General features: G+C 41.6%; 1 protein-coding gene across 2 annotated transcripts in view; it reads right to left on the bottom strand.

Annotated features, from left to right (window-relative positions):
• LOC126815896 (1,25-dihydroxyvitamin D(3) 24-hydroxylase, mitochondrial) overlaps positions 1 to 20,197 on the bottom strand; it is a 58,456-nt gene that overhangs the window by 27,932 nt on the left and 10,327 nt on the right. The window contains exon 1 of one of the 2 annotated variants that reach the window (XM_050541939.2): positions 16,474 to 16,568. The exons of the other annotated variant lie outside the window; for it this stretch is intronic. The gene's annotated coding sequence lies outside the window, so the exon portion shown is untranslated. Of the gene's footprint in view, positions 1 to 16,473; positions 16,569 to 20,197 lie in introns of those variants that run through there. 2 annotated transcript variants of the gene reach the window in all.

A 20,197-nucleotide genomic window follows, 5' to 3' on the forward strand; every position in this document is an offset into this window, starting at 1 on the left:
AATTATCGGAAATCGCTAAAAATCAATAGCCCTCTTCGTGTCATGACCTTTATCACTGTGTATAAATTTAGAGTCAATCGGATATTAACTTTGGCCTTTAGAGCGTCCACAAGATTTTTTGAAGCGATCAAAGGCTATACCTCTAGTAGTAATTATCGGAAATCGCTGAAAATCAATAGGCTTCTTCGGCTCATGACCTTAAACACTGTGTATAAATTTAAGGTCAATCGGATATTAACTTTGGCCTCTAGAGCGTCCACAAGATTTTTCAAAGTGATCAAGGGCCATAACTCTGGCAGTAATTATCGGAAATCAGTAATAACATAATCATCTAGAATGGACGCATTTACTTTATTTTACGTATATATATATATATATATAACAAAACAAGCGAAAATGAAAATGATGCCTTTAAGAATACCAAACAAATCGTCAAAAACATATCACATTCTAACAATGGTTCGTATTAAATATATTTTAAATTTCCGTTTCACATTATCCAGAAATAGCGTCAAGTTATTGTCATGTCATATTTCAATATACGATAACAAATCTATATATATATTTGAGACTGTCGTTTGTCTGTCTGTCTGTCTGTCTGTCTGTTCGGGGTTGGCGGCTACACTAGGTCTGCCCCGAGTCTGAAATTTGGGGTATATGGGTAACTCGGACCGGGGAGTAACATAGGCCAGGTCGCGTTAGTCTACCACTTCCAGTTTCGGAGTTATGACCCCCCGAGCGACGCCGGTCTGTTTGGGGTTGGCGGCTACACTAGGTCTGCCCCGAGTCTGAAATTTGGGGTATAGGGGTAACTCGGACCGGGGAGTAACATAGGCCAGGTGGCGTTAGTCTACTACTTCCGGTTTCGGAGTTATGACCCCCGAGCGAAGTCTGCCTGTTCGGGGTTGGCGGCTACATCTGCCCCGAGTCTGAAATTTGGGGTATAGGGGTAGCTCGGACCAGGGAGTAACATAGGCCAGGTGGCGTTAGTCTACCACTTCCGGTTTCGGAGTTATGACCCCCGAGCGAAGCCGGTCTGTTCGGGGTTTGCGGCTACACTAGGTCTGCCCCGAGTCTGAAATTTGGGGTATAGGGGTAGCTCGGACCGAGGAGTAACATAGGCCAGGTGGCGTTAGTCTACCACTTCCGGTCTTGGACTTATGACCCCCGAGCGAAGCCGGGTATCCTGCTAGTAACTTATAAAATGTATACGATTATTGATCGGGTTGGCTATTACTGATTTAATTATATAACTATTCCAGTCTACATATCGCTGATCAAACTAGAAGTTACTGCCTGTAGGCTGGTAGCATAATAACATCCAACAATGGCACATATTAACTTGAACTCCTCTCGTCATTATTCTCGCTATATACATACAACAACAAAAACAGTTAGATCTCGGCAAATGAAATAAACCGCAGGAATGATCAGCGTGATCGTTTTGTGTTCGATCTGTTTACTAGAGAGAGAGAGAGAGAGAGAGAGAGAGAAGAGAGAGAGAGAGAGAGAGAGAGAGAGATGGGGTTTAACGTCCACTCGACATAAACTAGGTTATTTCGGGACTAACATGTGCTTCAATTTTATTTCAATAATTCGTTTGCGCGTAAGGGTCTTTAGCTGTGGGAAAAACCTGAGTAAGCTACCCGGACGAACGCATGAGGTTGGACAGACGACCCTATTCCTTGTCACGTACAAGCGGGGATCTAAACCACGTTTCTTGACTCAATGGCAGTGAAGACGGCGCATACTTCATGCAATTTGTTATAATTTTACTCGGATAGCGGCGCTACGACCTACAGTATTTTCGGATTCCCATCTTTCAGGGGATTTTTAACGTTCTAATAATTGAATACTCGGGACTTGGACGCTTGTCCTTGCTCTCATGTCTGCATCATGGACAAGGTGAACCCAAACTGGAAAATCCTGAGAAATTTTCTCGGCCAACTCAGGCATTGAACAAAGATTGAGAGAGCAAAAAATGGGGTTTAACGTCCACTCCATACAAACTAGGTTATTTCGGGACTAACACATGGTTCAATTTTATTTCAATAATTCGCTTGCGCGTAGGGGTCGTTAGCAGTGGGAGGAAACCGGAGGACCCGGAGAAGACCCACCAGGTTGGACTGGCGACCATACTCCTTGCCACATACAACCGGGGAAACGCTCTAACCATTCGGCCATACAAACCCCGCCGAACAGAAAGTACGCTAGTGTCAAAATTACTAAGCCATCGTGGCTCCCCACCGAGCAATTTAATTGCTTTTGTAGACAAAGTGCACTTAAAAGAAAACTAAACCATTAACGTAACCTTATCTGTCGAGTCTAACATAGTTGTAAATGTACGTGGTTGAATAACGTCCATACGTTTAATGACAAAACATCATGTTTTATAGCTTTTGTACAACAATTATGTCTAATGATCATGAAATGGATGTGACTTGGGGTCTAGTTATCGTCCAAACATTAGAGTATCTGAAAGTTGATCGCCAACTTATTCAATGGAAACACGGCTTTTTACTTAGCCGACTTTCCCAAGATTACAATTTCGTTTCGTCTTATTTGTTTCTGATTTTTACACTACCTTATGATTTCTATCATCATGATGTTCTGCCAGGAATAGTTCTTGCTTTTATTATCCAAATCAATTTCTTCCCCTCCCTCCACCCCCACATTATTTAAAACTTAAATTGTAAAAAATACTTAAACAGTCGGACGCGTAGAACGGAGATATAAACAGTCGGTCGACGAGTGTAGATATAAACAGTCGGTAGCCGAGCGTAGATATAAACAGTCGATCGTAGAACGCAGATATAAACAGTCGGTCGCAGAACGCATATATAAACAGTGGGTCGTAGAGCGTAGATATAAATAGTCGATCGTAGAGCTTAGATATAAACCAGTCGGTCGTAGAGCGTAGATTTACACAGTTAAATTGGTCGTAGAGCTTAGATAGGAAGAGTCGGTCGTAGGGCGTAGATATAAACAATCGGTCGTAGAGTATAGATATAAACAGTCGGTCGTAGAGTGTAGATATAAACCGTTGGTAGATATAAACCGTCGGTCGTAGAGTGTAGATATAAACCGTTGGTAGATATAAACAGTCGGTCGTAGGGCGTAGATATAAAGTGTCGGTCGTAGAGTGTAGATATAAACCGTTGGTAGATATAAACAGTCGGTCGTAGAGTGAAGATATAAACAGTCGGTCGTAGAGTGAAGATATAAACTATCGGTCGTAGAGTGTAGATATAAACCGTTGGTAGATATAAACTGTCGGTCGTAGAGTGTAGATATAAACCGTTGGTAGATATAAACAGTCGGTCGTAGAGTGTAGATATAAACCCTTGGTAGATATAAACAGTCGGTCGTAGGGCGTAGATATAAACCGTCGGTCGTAGAGTGGAGATATAAACCGTTGGTAGATATAAACCGTTGGTAGATATAAACCGTTGGTAGATATAAACAGTCGGTCGTAGAGTGTAGATATAAACCCTTGGTAGATATAAACAGTCGGTCGTAGGGCGTAGATATAAACCGTCGGTCGTAGAGTGGAGATATAAACCGTTGGTAGATATAAACCGTTGGTAGATATAAACCGTTGGTAGATATAAACAGTCGGCCGGACAGCGTAGATATAAACAGAAATATAAAATGATCTTTGGAATAAGTGGATCTAATTATTTGATATATAAACTAATTAATGTTAGATTAGAATTTCGTTTCGTTATTTTTGTTCTGATTTTTTACACTTATACAGTTATAATCTACTATACTTTCTATTACAACCGAATTCCTTTAGTTACGGGGTTGGGTGAGATAGAGAGAGAAATGGGGTTTAACGTCCACTCGACACGGGCTAGGTCATTTCGGGACTAACATATGGTTCAATTGTATTTCAATAATTCGCTTGACTATATATACGATTAGATTCTGGTTTCGAAAGATTTCGTAAAGGTCAGCTTCTTAGCTAATCTTAATTTACTGTTTGGCTTTGTGTCGACAGCGTAACACAAAACCGGTTATATAATACCTCTGACTACCTATAGACATGTATATTTCAAACGAATACCGATTATCACCCCACAAAACAGAGCTATGTATTAATTTCCCTGATATCGACATTTATACATTTGACCCACATCAAAGAGTGAGAATTTATCAGACATTAGTGTGCGATTTCGGTGTAGCTGTAGGAATTGTCTTTTGATTTCTTCATTACTCCCCAGTTAAGAAAGACGAGAGAGAGAGAGAGAGAGAGAGAGAAAGAGAGAGAGAGAGAGAGCGAGAGATGGGGTTTAACGCCCACTCGACGCAAACTATGTCATTTCGGGACTAACACACAGTTCTATTTTACTTCAATAATTCGCTTGCGCGTATGAGTCTTTAGCCGTGCGGGAGGCAAAGCCGGAGGACCCGGAGAAACCCCACGAGGTTGGACAGACGACCCTACTCATTGTCACGTACAACCGGGGAATTGAAACCACGCCAGTTGACTCAATGACAGACGTTATGATACAGCGCTCATGTGCTAAGCATTCGGCCATACAAACCCCGCCGAACAGAAAGTACGCTAGTGTCAAAATTACTAAACCATCGTGGCTCCCCACCGAGCAATTTAATTGCTTTTGTAGACAAAGTGCACTTAAAAGTGCACTTCCTTAAGGAAGAAGAACAGGGTCGTTATACCTACAGGAAATCTTTTTTCAAACCCCTTATAAAACATGGTGGATTTCGTTTATGTTATAATCTTAAGTTAGACTCAATATCAAATACAACACATACAATCCAATAACCAGAATTTTCCAACGTGGTTTCCCCTTGTCAGTGGTGCAGGACGTCGGGCCCGACAAGGACAGCTGTACGTCTAGTCGTTCGGATGTGACGTGAAACCGAGGTCCCGTGTATACATTGGCGTGCACGTAAATGATCACTTGGCAGTTGAATTTCGATATTAGAGTAGGCCATAGTGCCGCTGCCCGGGCAAAATTTCCCTCATAACACACTGTATGACGTATGCCTGTCTTCATTATCCCAGTATAGGAGCAGAACATTAGGACGTTAAACCCCATTTCATTTCATTTCATTTCAATAACCATAAAAGACGGGGATGTCCGAATGTAGAAATATCCCACTAACATTCCATGACATTGTTATAAAATAACATTAAATAGAACGCTTTTCAAATTGAAATCGTGACACAGATTTAAGACTATCGATAATTTGCGCATATCCAGACAATATTACTTTCTGTTGACATATTTAACTATTTATGATATGTACATACATACAATACATACGTAAGCTATACCGCCTGTCTACAATTAGCTCAGCTTGAAACATACACGAAGTTAGTTGACCGACATTTTAATTCCTAAATCGACGATTTTAGTCTAAAACTCTAAGAATAACTCGAGAATTTTTAGAAGTGTTTATCTGCTTTCATTTAATGAAATCGAAAATGTGTTTTTTTGTGTAAAGAGGATTAAAACCGCATTAAAATTGTATATTAATTTTGAATATGGCGGCCATTCAGTACAGAGATCTATTTTCAAAGTAGTCACATTTCTAGCTCTGTGTGCAGAATGCATACACTATTCAAGAAATGAAATGAAATGAAATGGAGTTTAACGTCCTACTGTTCTGCTCCTAACCTGGGCTAATGAAGACGGGCATACGCCATACAGTGTGCTATGAGGGAAATTTTGCCCGGACAGCGGCACTACGGCCTACTCTTATATCGAATTCCAACTGCCAAGGGATCTTTTACGTGCACGCCAATGTGTACACGGGACCTCGGTTTTTCGTCCCATCCGAACGACTAGACAGCTTTCCTTGTCAGCCCCTACGTTCTGCACCACTGACAAGGGAGAACCACGCCGGGAAACACTATTCAAGAACACGAGTCCTTAAAAGCCCAGGATTATTTTTGATTTGAAAAAAAAATCTAGACTTAAAGGAGCTACGTCGCTAATATTTGGGACCTAGAAATTGACACAAATGGGTCGCAACGCATATAATAATGTAATATGAATGTATATAAATTGATTTACATTCAATCGTTTCTGTTTTTACTGTAATTTGGGCATGCTCTCCAGATAAGAATATAGCGTCACCGTTTGACATAACTTGTGGAATATGCCTAGACTCGTTTTTCGAGTCCCTTATTACAGATAGCGCTGAAACACATTACACGATTCGTGTACCAATTGTAAAATGTTTATTTTGTCTTAAATAATGGATATCAGAAGGCCATCTTTTCCCGGTAAGATCAAAACATCAATGTTGATTTAAATTGACAAATAATTCGTGTTTTCAATGTCGAAGATTTTGGATGGTATTGAGTTAGAGACTTAGCTACTTTAAGCTATTGATCGTGGCAAGATATCATGAGAATGGAAATAACAATAAAATAAAAACTTCCATTAAATTTCCATATAGTAAGTGCAGATGTACCACACTACACGCACGTGAAATGAAATGAAATGGGGTTTAACGTCCCACTGTTCTGCTCCGACTGAGCTAATGAAGACGGGCATACGCCATACAGTGTGCTATGAGGGAGATTTTGCTCGGATAGCGGCACTATCGCCTACTCTTATATCGAATTCCAACTGCCAAGGGATCTTTTACGTGCATTCTAATGTATACACGGGACCTCGTTTTTTCGTCTCATCCGAAGGACTAGACAGCTGTCCTTGTCAGGCCCTCCGTTCTGCACCACTGACAAGGGGAAACCACGTCGGATAATCAGGATGAACTTTCTCGGCCAATGCAGGGATCGAACACCCGACCTCCAGGCTAGTGAGCCAGCGTCTTAACCACCGAGAGAGAGAGAGAGAAAGAGAGAGAGAGAGAGAGATCCACTCCACACAAACTAGGGAATTTCGGGACTAGATTAACAATTTATTTTGAATAATTCGCTTGCGCGTAGGAATCTTTAGCAGTGGGAGAAAACAGGAGGACCCGCAGAAAACCCACGATGCTGGACACGTACAAGCAGAAAATCGAAACCACGCCAGTTGACTCAATGACAGACCGTATGATACACGCGCACGCGCTAACCGTTAGGCCACCCAACCCCTCTCCGATAAGACAATATAAACTACATATAAACAGACGCCCCAACAAAGAACAACAAATATCAAGTTTTAGAATTTAATCCTTGAGTGGCATTTAGCGATTGAGCGCATTAAAAAAAAACCCCACATTTTATATGGAAAACAATCACTGGTTTATACACCTACTATACATCTTCAATAGAAGGCTTGATCTCGCTTTAACTACGTACATCTTATCAAGGCCTACGCGTAATACCCTACAAATGTCGGCACTAATTTCGATTGGGTACAAGCCCAGTTTGTGAGTCTATCAGATTCCTCGATCGTCGCGAATACCAAGTCTAGGGCTTTCAAGCTAAAATGTCTAGTTGTGACCAGAGCCGTGACAATCGAGTTGCAAAGTTGAAGGTACATTCAATGTCAAGGTTTCCGCGGAGGTCGCGATGTCACAACCTCTGATTGGACGCTACTGCTCACGTGTCTGTAGATGACATAGTTATAAGTTCGGGAATTGTGAAGTAAACAAGCAACGGCCAGATGTTGTAAAACTCACAGTCGTTGCTTCAGGAACATGACACCTATAGTACGACCGTACTTTTTTCTTTTCTTTTTAAAAAAAAATATAGAATTGATAGTTAATAAACTGCCAATCTGATTAATATACAGATCTATATTTCGTTTCGTTTTTTTTATACTTTCGATGGCCTACACTACATGAAGATCTGACCGGTTGTAGTAATAGGTCGCGTCACAGTTCATACGAGCGGCTTTTGACCCTATGCCGTCAGACATTTGCCTAAGTTTTGACAAAAAATAGTCTAAATTGTGAAGTACCATTGTCATGATAATTAAATTAGTCCTGATTTTTAGTCCTTCAATTGGATGTAAAAATTAGTTCGTCATATTATCTTTTAACGTAGATATGGCAGACATCGTTTAACCCTATGATTATGTACTTGTCATGTTAATAAACTCTTAAATGGACGTGGTGTCGGATCTAATATTCTTAAAATCGGAGTCATCCGATGGTCTAGAGAGATAATTATGAGCTTGTCATGTTAATAAACTCTTAAATGGACGTGGTGTCGGATCTAATATTCTTAAAGTCGGAGCCATCCGATGGTCTAGAGAGATAATTATGAGCTTGTCATGTTAATAAACTCTTAAATGGACGTGGTGTCGGATCTAATATTCTTAAAATCGGAGTCATCCGATGGTCTAGAGAGATGATTGTGAGCTTGGCACGTTCATAAATGTTTAAAGATACATTATGGGAGATTAGATAAATAGTTGGCAGTTCTCACTATAATAGTTAAAAACTAGACGATGTAAAGGGAATATGCTGAAAATTTCAGTCAAATTGCTTCACTCTAAGCCAAGAAAACCTTATTTTAAAATCTTGGTAGCCTCGATTGTCATTGTTAGCGCTGTCTCGATTATCCATTTTTGCGATTAATCATCAACGGACGTTTAACAGCAGATCGGATACAAATCCATTGAAAATCGGACACATAAGATGGCATCGAGAGTTGACTATGGTCTGGATAAGTTAAATGAAATGAAATGGAGTTTAACGTCCTACTGTTCTGCTCCTAAGCTGGGCTAATGAAGACGGGCATACGCCATACAGTGTGCCATGATGGAAATTTTGCCCTGACAGCGGCACTACGGCCTACTCTTATATCGAATTCCAACTGCCAAGGGATCTTTTACGTGCACGCCAATGTGTACACAGGACCTCGGTTTCTCGTCCCATCCGAACGACTAGACAGCTTTCCTTGTCAACCCCTCCGTCCTGCATCACTGACAAGGGAGAACCACGCCGGAAAATCTGGATGAACTTTCTCGGCCAATGCAAGGATCGAACACCCGACCTCCAGGCTAGCGAGCTAGCGTCTTACCCACTTAGCCACGTGATCCCCGGATAAGTTAAATAAAGTCTAATTAATAATTTAGATAACATTTCAGGCCTAAAGAAAGACCCGCAATTGGCAGATTTAGCTCTTGCACAATGCATGTTTAAGTAAATAGATTTAGCTCTTTAAAGATCAGGGGGAACCACGGTGGTTAAGTGGGTAAGACGCTGGGTCTCTAGCCTGGAGGTTGCGTGTTCGATCCCTGCATTGGCCCAGAAAGTTCATAGGGGTTTTCCGGCGTGGTTTCCCCTTGTCAGTGGTGCAGAACGGATGGGACGAAAAACCAAGAACCCGTGTATACATTGCATGCACGTAAAAGATCCCTTGTCAGTTGGAATTCGATGTAAGACTAGGCCATAGTGCCGCTGCCTGGGCAAAATTTCTCTCATCCCTCATAGCACACTGTATGCCGTATGCCCGTCTTCATTAGCCCAGTATTTCTTCAGGTGAATGCTTTAGATCGTTTGAAGTGTTTGACGGTGACCCTCACTCTAAAAATGCCAACACGTGTCTAGTTAATGTAAGGTGCAATGTACGTGTGCACTGACAGAGAGAGAATTTTCCTCCGGCAGCGACAAACATGTGTCTATATATTTCCCTCATAGCACCGTTAAAGACCCTTACTCGCAAGCGAATTATTGAAATAAAATTGAAGCATATGTTAGTCCAGAAATGACCTAATTGGTGTCGAGTGGACGTTAAACCCCATCTCTCCCTCTCTCTCTAAACCCCTTTCCATTCCTTGCAGCTTACATTAAGTAGACACGTGTTGACATTTTTAGAGTGCGGGCCACCGTCAAACTCTGAACGAAAATATATAATAATAATAATAATAATAATAATAATAATGAATATCTATATTGCGCGCATTCCATCCAAACAGTATGCTCATGGCGCAGGTTTGTTTAGCTCTTCTTTTTTTTCTAACCGAATGTCTCTTTAAAAATATGGCTGGGTGTCGTAACTGGGTTTATAAACACGGGTATAAGGAGTTCAGTGAACTCTTGTATGGTATACAAATACATGGAATGCTATAGTAAATATATAGTAGCCACATTCATTACTATCGACACAATACCAATGTAAACAAATATCGTGGCTTAAAGAGAATGTAAGTCAAAAATGACAGAGGGAGAGGGAGACATGGGCTTTAACGTCCACTCGACACAAACTAGGTCATTTCGGGACTAACATATATGGTTTAATTTCATTTCAATAAATCGCTTGCGCGTAGGGGTCTTTAGCAGTGGGAGGAAACCGGGGGACCCGGAGAAAACCCACGAGATTGGACAAGCGACCCTACTCCTTGGTCACGTACAACCGAGGATTCGAAACAAAAATGACAGGCTTTGTGTCAATAAGTTTTAGATCGAGTTTAAAAGAAATGAAATGAAATGGGGTTTAACGTCCTAGTGTTGTGCTCCGAACTGGGCTAATGAAGACGGGCATACGCCATACAATGTTCTATGAGTGACATTTTGCCGGGACAGCGGTGCTACGGTCTGCTCTTATATCGAATTCCAACTGTCAAGAGATGTTTTACGTGTAGACCAATGTGTACACGTGACCTCGGTTTTTCGTTCCATCCGAACGACAAGACAGCTGTCCTGCGCGAGGGTAAAAGAATTGGAATGAGATGCAAAAACCCCTACGCGTGCGCTAAGATAACAAAAATGAAAATAAGACAACTTGTCTGCGATATCACCTTCGGTGGAAGCGGACCTTAAACACTAAAAACAACAACAACAACTCGGCCTTCGAAATAATCGATCCCCACTTTATCGCCAGGTAAACGAACACCATGACCTAGCAGGGACCCGGTACACAGGTCAAGAAACGGAACCCAACTGCTTTGTATTAGCGTGTTTCCAAATATCGACTACATTAACCCAGTTTTCGTTACAGGTTACTTCGTTTCTTTAAAGGTGAGTGGTTTCAATGTTTTTATTTGAGAGTTCGTGACACAGTTTTCTATCGCTGTACACACACACCATGGGCTAAATCTATTTGTTAAGGCCAGCTCAAGTTTCGCCAAGGTCTCTGCGAGATGTAAATACGGTTAGGGCACGTGACTGTTGGCGAGATAATAGGTTAGGGTTTGGGTAAGCATTAGGGTTAGGTCCAGGGTTCGGATTACCGCTAGCTTTGTTTACATCTCGTGACCCTGGACCAAACCTGAAGTTGGCCTTATAAAATAGATCTAATACACACCATGTGACATTTAATAACGACTATGTTTACTAAGATTCTAAACAGCGACATTGTATGAGGAAATAACGTGTGTTTCATGGAGAGTGAGAGAGAGGGAAACGTCCAATCGACACAAACTAGGTCCTGACAAGGACAGCTGTCTAGTCGTTCGGATGGGACGAAAAACCGAGGTCCCGTGTACACATTGGCGTGTACGTAAAAGATCCCTTACCAGTTGGAATTCGATATAAGAGTAGGCCGTAGCGCCGCTGCCCGGGCAAAATTTCCCTCATAGCACACTGTATGGCGTATGCCCGTCTTTATTAGCCCAGGTTAGGAGCAGAACAGTAGGACGTTAAACCCCATTTCATTTCAGGTAACTTCGGGACTAATATATAGTTTAATTTTATTTCAATAATTCGATTGCGCGTAGGGGTCTTTAGCAGTGGAAGGACATCGGAGGACCCGGAGAGAACCGACGAGGTTGGACAGGCGGGATATCGAAACCACACCACTTGATTCAATGACACTACGTGTGATCAAGCGCGTACGCATTAACCGGTTGGCCACTCACCTCCCAAAGTTGATTTGTTCAGAATGCAGTACTTTGCAGGCGCGGATCCAGAGGGGGGGGGGGGGCGCACCCGGCGCACGCCTATTTTTTGCGGTGGCGAACAATGTATTGCCCATATATATTCGCGCGGGCAAGGAACGAGCCGGTTGCTGACTTGGTTTATTGCCCGTCAGTCCGCCCATCGAGGGCCGGGCTCCGGTTGGTGACTTGGTTGATTGGCCGTCAGTCCGCCTATTGAGGGCCGGACTACGCACTCCCAAGGGGGGGGGGCAGCACGCACCCCCTTTCTGAGAATCCTGGATCCGCCCCTTGTTTGCACTTTTTCCAATCTTAATGATTACGAGAATTCATTGTTTCTGCATTCGGGATAATGAAGTCGAGCCTACGCCAGGCCGTGTGCTGTAGGGAAAATCTGAACGAGCGAGATATAATACGTTTTAAATCATAAGGTGTGTCATTAAGTTAAGTGGTATGGTTTCGATTCCCTGTTGTATTTGACAAGGAGTAGGGTCGCCTTTCCAACCTCGCGGGTTTTATCTGGGTCCTCCGGTTTTCTCCCACTGCTAAAGATCTTACACATTAGCGTGCACGTAAAAAATCTCCTGACAGTTGGAATTCGATATAAGAGTAGGCCGTAAAGCCGCTGTCCGGGCAAAATATCCCTCATAGCACACTGCATAGCGTGTGTCCGTCATTAGCCCAGTCGAAGCAGAACAGTAGGACGTTAAACCCCATTTCATTTCCTAATCCCTCTAAAGATCCCTCTAGTGACAAAGTCAAGAGTTCAGAGAGGTTGCATAGCAAAGAAACATATGCCCACTACAGCTAAGTCGTCCGAGGCTCTCTCTTATTATGCATCGCGAGGTAAATAAAAAGCAAAATCTATTTACAGAAAGTCTAGTAAGGACAGTATCTAGTCCTTCGGATGGGACGAAAACCTGAGGTCCCGTGAACCCACTGGTGTGCCCGTAAAAGAAACTTTGGCTGTTGGAATTTGAAATAAGAGTTGGCCATAGCGCTACTGTCCGGGCAAAACTAAAGTTATAGCACAATGCATGGCTTATGCCCGTCATTAGCCCAGTCTGAGCAAAAAAGTAGGACGTAAAATCCCCATTTCATTTCATTTTATTTTATACCATACAATATCAATTGTATGTTGACAAGAAACTTGTGGCAAAGTGATCTATACCTTTCATCAAATTGAATGATCATTTAGGTGAATAGAACTTTATGACCACTGCTGGTTTTGATAATATATGATATTGACGTTTCAACTCTGTATAAACTTATGTTAAGGCACGGACTGACTACGATCTTATTAAACATCTAATTAATTCAATATGCCCTTTACAAGCTACACATGATATGTGCGCCCTTTACAAGCTACACATGATATGTGCGCCCTTTACAAGCTACACATGATATGTGCGCCCTTTACAAGCTACACATGATATGTGCGCCCTTTACAAGCTACACATGATATGTGCGCCCTTTACAAGCTACACATGATATGTGCGCCCTTTACAAGCTACACATGATATGTGCACCCTTTACAAGCTACACATGATATGTGCGCCCTTTACAAGCTACACATGATCTGTGCGCCCTTTACAAGCTACACATGATATGTGTATAACACTCGGCAGAACTTCATGACTTCAAAGTAAATACGCAGTGCAGTTACAGATACCATAATCTGATCAATAAACAATACCATGTATGATGATCACTCTTGTCCATCTTCCCTAATTGTTGGACGCTATATAAGCAGGAGTTTACTGACAGTAAGTCAGACTTGGAATAAAGGTCATATCACTTGTGCTGATCCTCTGTTATCTGTAGTGTTACAAACTATGACATAATCAATGGTAATAACTGTAGAAATATCAGATATTAATAAACTATAATTGTGATTCACTGCAATCAAATAAACAAACAGCATGCACGTGTCGGTAATCAGCTGACCGTGTTATCGGAAATCGTTTGAAATGAATAAGCGACTTTATTTCATCAACATAAACATCGTGTATAAATTTTAAAACAATCGCGTGATAGTTTTTATCGGAAATCGTTTGAAATCAGTAAGCTATACTTGATTTCGTCAACATAAAAATCGTGTATAAATTTCAAAACAATCGCGTGATAGCTTTCATCTCTAGATTTGTTCGGTGTGATAAGGGACATAACCCCGAGAGCAATTATCGGAAATTGTTGAAACCTTTTCGATCATGAAAATAAACTCTGTGTTAATTAAGCTCCCCCAGGGCGTTACATTTTTATTTTAAAACAAAACTGGAAATGTCATTTTATTCTTTGTCAAGGGTGGTTCGGTGATCGAATGGTCTAAGGCGTGTCCGTTAGATCATAAGGTTTATCACTGAGGGGGTGGATGGCCAAATGGTTAGCGCGTACACGTTGTATCATAAGGTCTGCCATTGAGTCAACTGACGTGGTTTCGATTCCCCGGTTGTACGTGACAATGAGTAGGGTCGTCTGTCCAACCTCGTGGGGTCGCCTTTCAAGCCTCGTGGGTTTTCTCCGGGTCCTCCGGTTTCCTCCCACTACTAAAGGCCCCTACGCGCAAGCGAATTGTTGAAATAAAATTGAACCATATGTTAGTCCCGAAATAACCTAGTTTGTGTCGAGCGGACGTTACCCCCCCTCCACTCTCTCTCTCCGGGTCCTCCGGTTTCCTCCCACTACTAAAGACCCCTACGCGCAAACGAATTGTTGGAATAAAATTGAACCATATGTTAGTCCCGAAATAACCTAGTTTGTGTCGAGCGGACGTTACCCCCCCCCCCCCCAAGATCTCTACGCGCAATCAAATTAATGATATACAGCGACGTCGGTACGATAAAAAACATAGTCTCGATTATTCATTTCATAATTAAATTATGAATGGAAAATGAAATGCTCCGATTGGGCTAATGAAGACGGGCATACGCCATACAGTGTGCTATGAGGGAAATTTTGCCCGGACAGCGGCACTACGGCCTACTCTTACATCGAATTCCAACTTCAAGGGATCTTTTACGTGCACGCCAATACGTACACGGGACCTCGGTTTTTCCTCCCATCCGAACGACTAGACAGCTATCCTTGTCAGGCCCTCAAACCTGCATCACTGACCAGGAAGAACCACGTCGTAAAATCTGAATGAACTTTCTCGGCCAATGCAGGGATCGAACACCCGACCTCCAGGCTAGCGAGCCAGCGTCTTACCCACTTAGCGATACTATCGAGAGTTGATTATGGTCTGGTTCAGTTAATTAATGCCAAATTAATAATTCAGATAACATTTCAGGCCTAAAGAAAGATCTGCAATAGGTAGATTTAGCTGTTGCATAGTGTATGTTTAAAGCATGGTGTACGAGATATGGTATATAGATTGGTACTATGTCGGATTGTCGATATACTGTGTAAGTACGGTTGTACGTGAAAGACTATTTATGTATTCACTATATTTGTACTTAACGCATTCTATAAATAAACTTACGAGAACATACTGCCTTTTAGGATACTTGTTTCAAAACTAAACTACAATTTAGGTTGGTTGCTAAGAAAAAAAAACAAAACATTTTTTTTTTCATTTAAGACAAACAGAGTTCAAGGAGACTTTATGGGAGATTAGATAAAAAGTTGACTGTTCTCGTTATAAATAGTTGAAAATAGATAACGTAAATATAATATGTTGAAAAATTCAGTCAAATTGCTCCACTCTCAACCGAGATATTAGCTTTTGAATTTTAAGCCTAGCCTCGATCATCATTACTAAAGTCGGTACGATACAAAACACAGCCTCGATTATCCATTTTTGGATTTAATCATCAATGAGCGTTGAACAGCAGATCAGATTCAAATCCAGTGAATGTCCGACTCATAATATGGTATCGAGAGTTGGTTATGGTTTGGATAAGTTAATAAATGTCTAATTATTAGTTTAGATAACATTTCAGACCTAAAGAAAGACCTGCAATAGACAGATTTAGCTCTTGTATAATGTATGTTTTAGGGCCCGTGCATTTTGTAGTACCGTTGTTATCGGATTGTTTCGTCCGATGTATGTGCTCTACTGGCCGACAATTCATCGCCGTATGGATGGCCGAATGGTTAGCACGTGCGCGATGTATCATAAAGCCTGTCATTGAGTCAACTGGCGTAGTTGTACGTGACAAGGAGTAGGGTTGCCTGTCCAACCTCGAGGGTTTTCTCCGGGTCCTCCGGTTTCCTCCCACTGCTAAAGACCCCTACGCGCAAGCGAATTATTGAAATAAAATTAAACCATATTATGTTAGTCCCGAAATAACCTAGTTTGTGTCGAGCGGACGTTACCCCCCACTCTCTCTCTCTCTCTCTCTCTCTCTCTCCAGGTCCTCCGGTTTCCTCCCACTACTAAAGACCCCACGCGCAAGCGAATTTTGAAATAAAATTGAACCAAATGTTAACCACGAAATGACCTAGTGTGTGTCTCTCTCTTTCTCATCACCATGGGGTTTACAAAATCTAGGCATTTTCATCGTCAAGAGGAAATTTCTCGGCCAACACCGGAAGCGAACCCACGACCCCCTGGTAAATGATTCAGCAGTATACGCAGTGAGTCACACACAAGAAAATATAATAGGTTTTTTTTAGTTACTGTATGATATCCATATACCTCACTGTGATCTGACGGAAATTCAACATAACCACGTACATAAAAAAAAGTTCACTATCTACTTTTTAGACTGCTCACCTGTCGATATGACGTGACTTTCGAGCACAAAATCTGTTACATTCCACCCTATTTTTAATGATGTACTTTGTCGACACTGGAACACAAAATCTGTGACATTCCACCCCCTTTTTTAATGACGTACTTTGTCGACACTGGAACACAAAATTTGTTACATTCCACCTCTTTTTTAATGGCGTACCTTGTCGACTTTGGGGCACAAAATCTTTTACATTCCACTCTAGCTGTCTTTATAGACGTATTTTTTTTAAAACAAAGTCATATTGTCACTCCACAAAACAATTAATCAACATAAGATCCATCAAAATCAAGAAATATATTTTTAACCCAAAAGTTGACCATTATCTAAAGTAACCTAGCGACACAATTACAGATTATGCTAGGTTGCCACTATCACGATTCGCTCTACGATTAAAATCGTGGTTTTAATCGTGGAGTAATTGTGGTTATCCTATCACGATTCGCGCTACGATTGAAATCGTGGTTTTAATCGTGGAATAATCGTGGAGATCCCGTCAGGTCTTATCATATATGGAGGTCAGTCGTAGCAATCGTGTTGATCGTATCGAAACGTATCCGAACGTATCTGTACGTACCAGATCGTGGACTTAATAGGGGCAATCGTAACGCTTCGCACGATAGTGGAGACCTAGCATTAGTCGCAACGAATTTAATGTCTTGTTTTAAAAAGCCACTGGGTTTTAATGTCCTACTATTCTGCTCCAACTGGGATAATGAAGACAGGCGTACGCCATAGAGTGTACTATGAGGAAAATTTTGCCGGGGCAGCGGCACTATGGCCTATATCAATTCAAACTGCCAAGGGATATTTTACGTGACGCGCATGTAAACACGCGACCTCGGTTTTTCGTCCCATCCGAACAACTAGACAGCTGTCCTTGTCAGGCCCTCCGTCCTGCATCACTGACAAGGGGAAACCACGCCGCAAGATCCCGATGAACTTTCTGGGCCAATGCAGGGATAGAACACGGGACCTCCAGGCTAGCAAGCCAGCGTCCTACGCACTTAGCCACCGTGTCTCCTCTCCGAATGCAAGCACAGTCAAGAGATTGATGCTCAACAGAGTGTGACCCAGTGTCGTGGTAACAGTTGAAAGAGACTTATTCGTCTTCTTAAATTTCTGACAGTATTTTAAATGAGTGATTAACCTCATTTCGTCTGAATAGACTGAAGTCTAGTTTACTTATCAAAATAGATTCTATTCACATAAATATATTTACAGCCCTTTTATTTTATCTATGACGGTGAAGTACAAGGGGGTATTCTGTAATATTACACTTAATTCAATTAATGGCAACTCAACACAGGTGTATGACCCATCTACCTGGTCGACACACACCAAACGACTTTTCGTTTAGGTCAAGTCATTAAATGGGACTGCAGAGATGAAATGGGATTTAAAAACCTCCTACTTTTCTGCACCGACTGGGGTAATGAAGACTGGCATCGGCGCTACGGTCGACTCTTATATCGAATTCCATACGGATTAAACCCCATTTCATTTTCTCTCGGGGGGGGGGGGGAGCTGAATGGTTAGCACGTGCGCGCTGTATCATGAGGTCTGTCATTGAGTCAACTGACGTGGTTTCGATTCCCCGGTTGTATGTGACAAGGAGTAAGGTCGCCTGTCAAATCTCGTGGGTTTTCTCCGGGTCCTCCGGTTTCCTCCCACTGATAAAGACCCCTACGCGCAAATAAATTATTGAAATAAAAATTGTTAGTTTCGATCGAAATAACCTAGTTTGTGTTGAGTGGACGTTAAACCGCATCTCTCTCTCTCTCTCTCCCTCACTTTCTCTCTCTCCTCTCTCTCTCCATACCACATTACATGTCAAATGCTCAGCTGAAGTAGGAAAACGGAAGGTTTCATTTCTTTCATTGGCAGTACGCCGTAGCGGCCCCGTCCGAGCAAGATTTCCACCAGAAATATTAAACCCCTTTTCTGTATTTCTTCAGTTTCATAGGAACCGGCGTGGTTTCCCCTTGTCTGTGGTATAGGACAGAATGTCAAAGGCAGTTGTCTAGTAGTACGAATGAGACAAAAGACAAAAACCCGAGGTTGCCAGGTCCTCCGCCTGCACCACTAACAAGCGAAAACCGCACCTAGAAAGGTTTCAAATAGAAAGAGTGAGAGAATTGTGGTTTAACGTCCACCCGAAACAAACTAGGTCATTTTGGGACTACATATATTTCAATTTTATTTCATTAATTCGCTTGCGCGTAGAGATCTTTTAAAGGGAAACCGGAGAACCCGGAGAAAACCCACGAGGTTAGACAGGCGATCCTATACTTGTCACGTACGAGCGGGGAATCGCAACCACACCACTTGACTCAATGACAGACCTAATGATGCAACGCGCCCGCGTTAACCATTCGGCCACCCAACCTCCAGAAGGGTTTCAAGCAGCAGTGGTTCTCAACCTTTTCCTGCCATCGACACGCCTTGGAACACATGAAAATATAGCGGCACACCTGGCTAAATATATATGAAAAATATTTGAATTTTGCAAAATAAAAGCATGGCAAGTTAGACGGAATACAACCGTAAACAGAGACTAGTCATAGAAACATGGAAAAACTCAGCTATGAACTTGTCAGTAGACACACAGAATGACTCAAACTAAATAAAGAAAAACACAGCTATGAACTTATCAGTAGACACCAGTGAATACTCAACTGGGATCACGTGGTTTTTCACATTTCCTTAGCGTGCCGTTCAAAATTTCGCGGCACACTTAGGAAGATTACGCGGCAGTGGTTGAGAATCACTGATTTCGAGCGTTAATACAAAGTTGTATTAGTTGTTAGCTAGATGGACACTCCACTTGACTACAATTTATATTTAAAGGAGCTAAGTCGCTAATATTTGGGACCTAGAAATGGACACAAATGGGTCGCAACGCATACAATAATGTAATATGAATGTATATAAATTGATTTACATTCAATCATTTCTGTTTTTACTCTAATTTCTAATCAGTTAGGTTCGGCGAAATACGCCCGTATTCTCGATCAAATTTCAATCTCTAGCGTCTGGTTATTCCAGTCTACGCCGAGAGTATTTATTGGGCATGCTTTCCAGATAAGAATATAGCGTCACCGTTTGACATGACTTGTGGAATATGCCTAGCCTCGTTTTTCGAGTCCCTTATGACAAATAGCGCCGAAACACATTATGGTACACGATTCGTGTACCAATTGTAAAATGTTTATTTTGTCTTAAATAATGGATATCAGAAGGCCATCTTTTCCCGGTAAGATCACAACATCAATGTTGATTTAAACCGACAAATAAATCATGTTTTCAATGTCGAAGATTTTGGAGGATATTGAGTTAGAGACTTAGCTACTTTAAATAAAAAAAAAAACAACAACAACGTTACAAACGACAGGCGCCATATATCTAAATAGTTCACTCAAGCTTAGACTGAATTAATTCACCGAGATAGGGTTGATAAGTTTCAAGAATTTTATTTCAAAAAGGATTTAAAAGAAATTGTGTAATTTTAACACTAAGTAAAAAAAAAAATAGCTTATTTACATTACTCGAGATCCTGTTTGACTTCACAATACTATTTTGATTTGGCCACAAATCAGAGGGAGAGCGAGAGAGAGAGAGAGAGAGAGAGAGAGGGAGGCACAAATCAGGTCATTTCGGGACTAACATATGGTTCAATTTTATTTCAATAATTCGCTTGCGCGT

Source organism: Patella vulgata, chromosome 3 (genome assembly GCF_932274485.2).
Source record: "Patella vulgata chromosome 3, xgPatVulg1.2, whole genome shotgun sequence".
Lineage (NCBI taxonomy): Eukaryota > Metazoa > Mollusca > Gastropoda > Patellidae > Patella > Patella vulgata.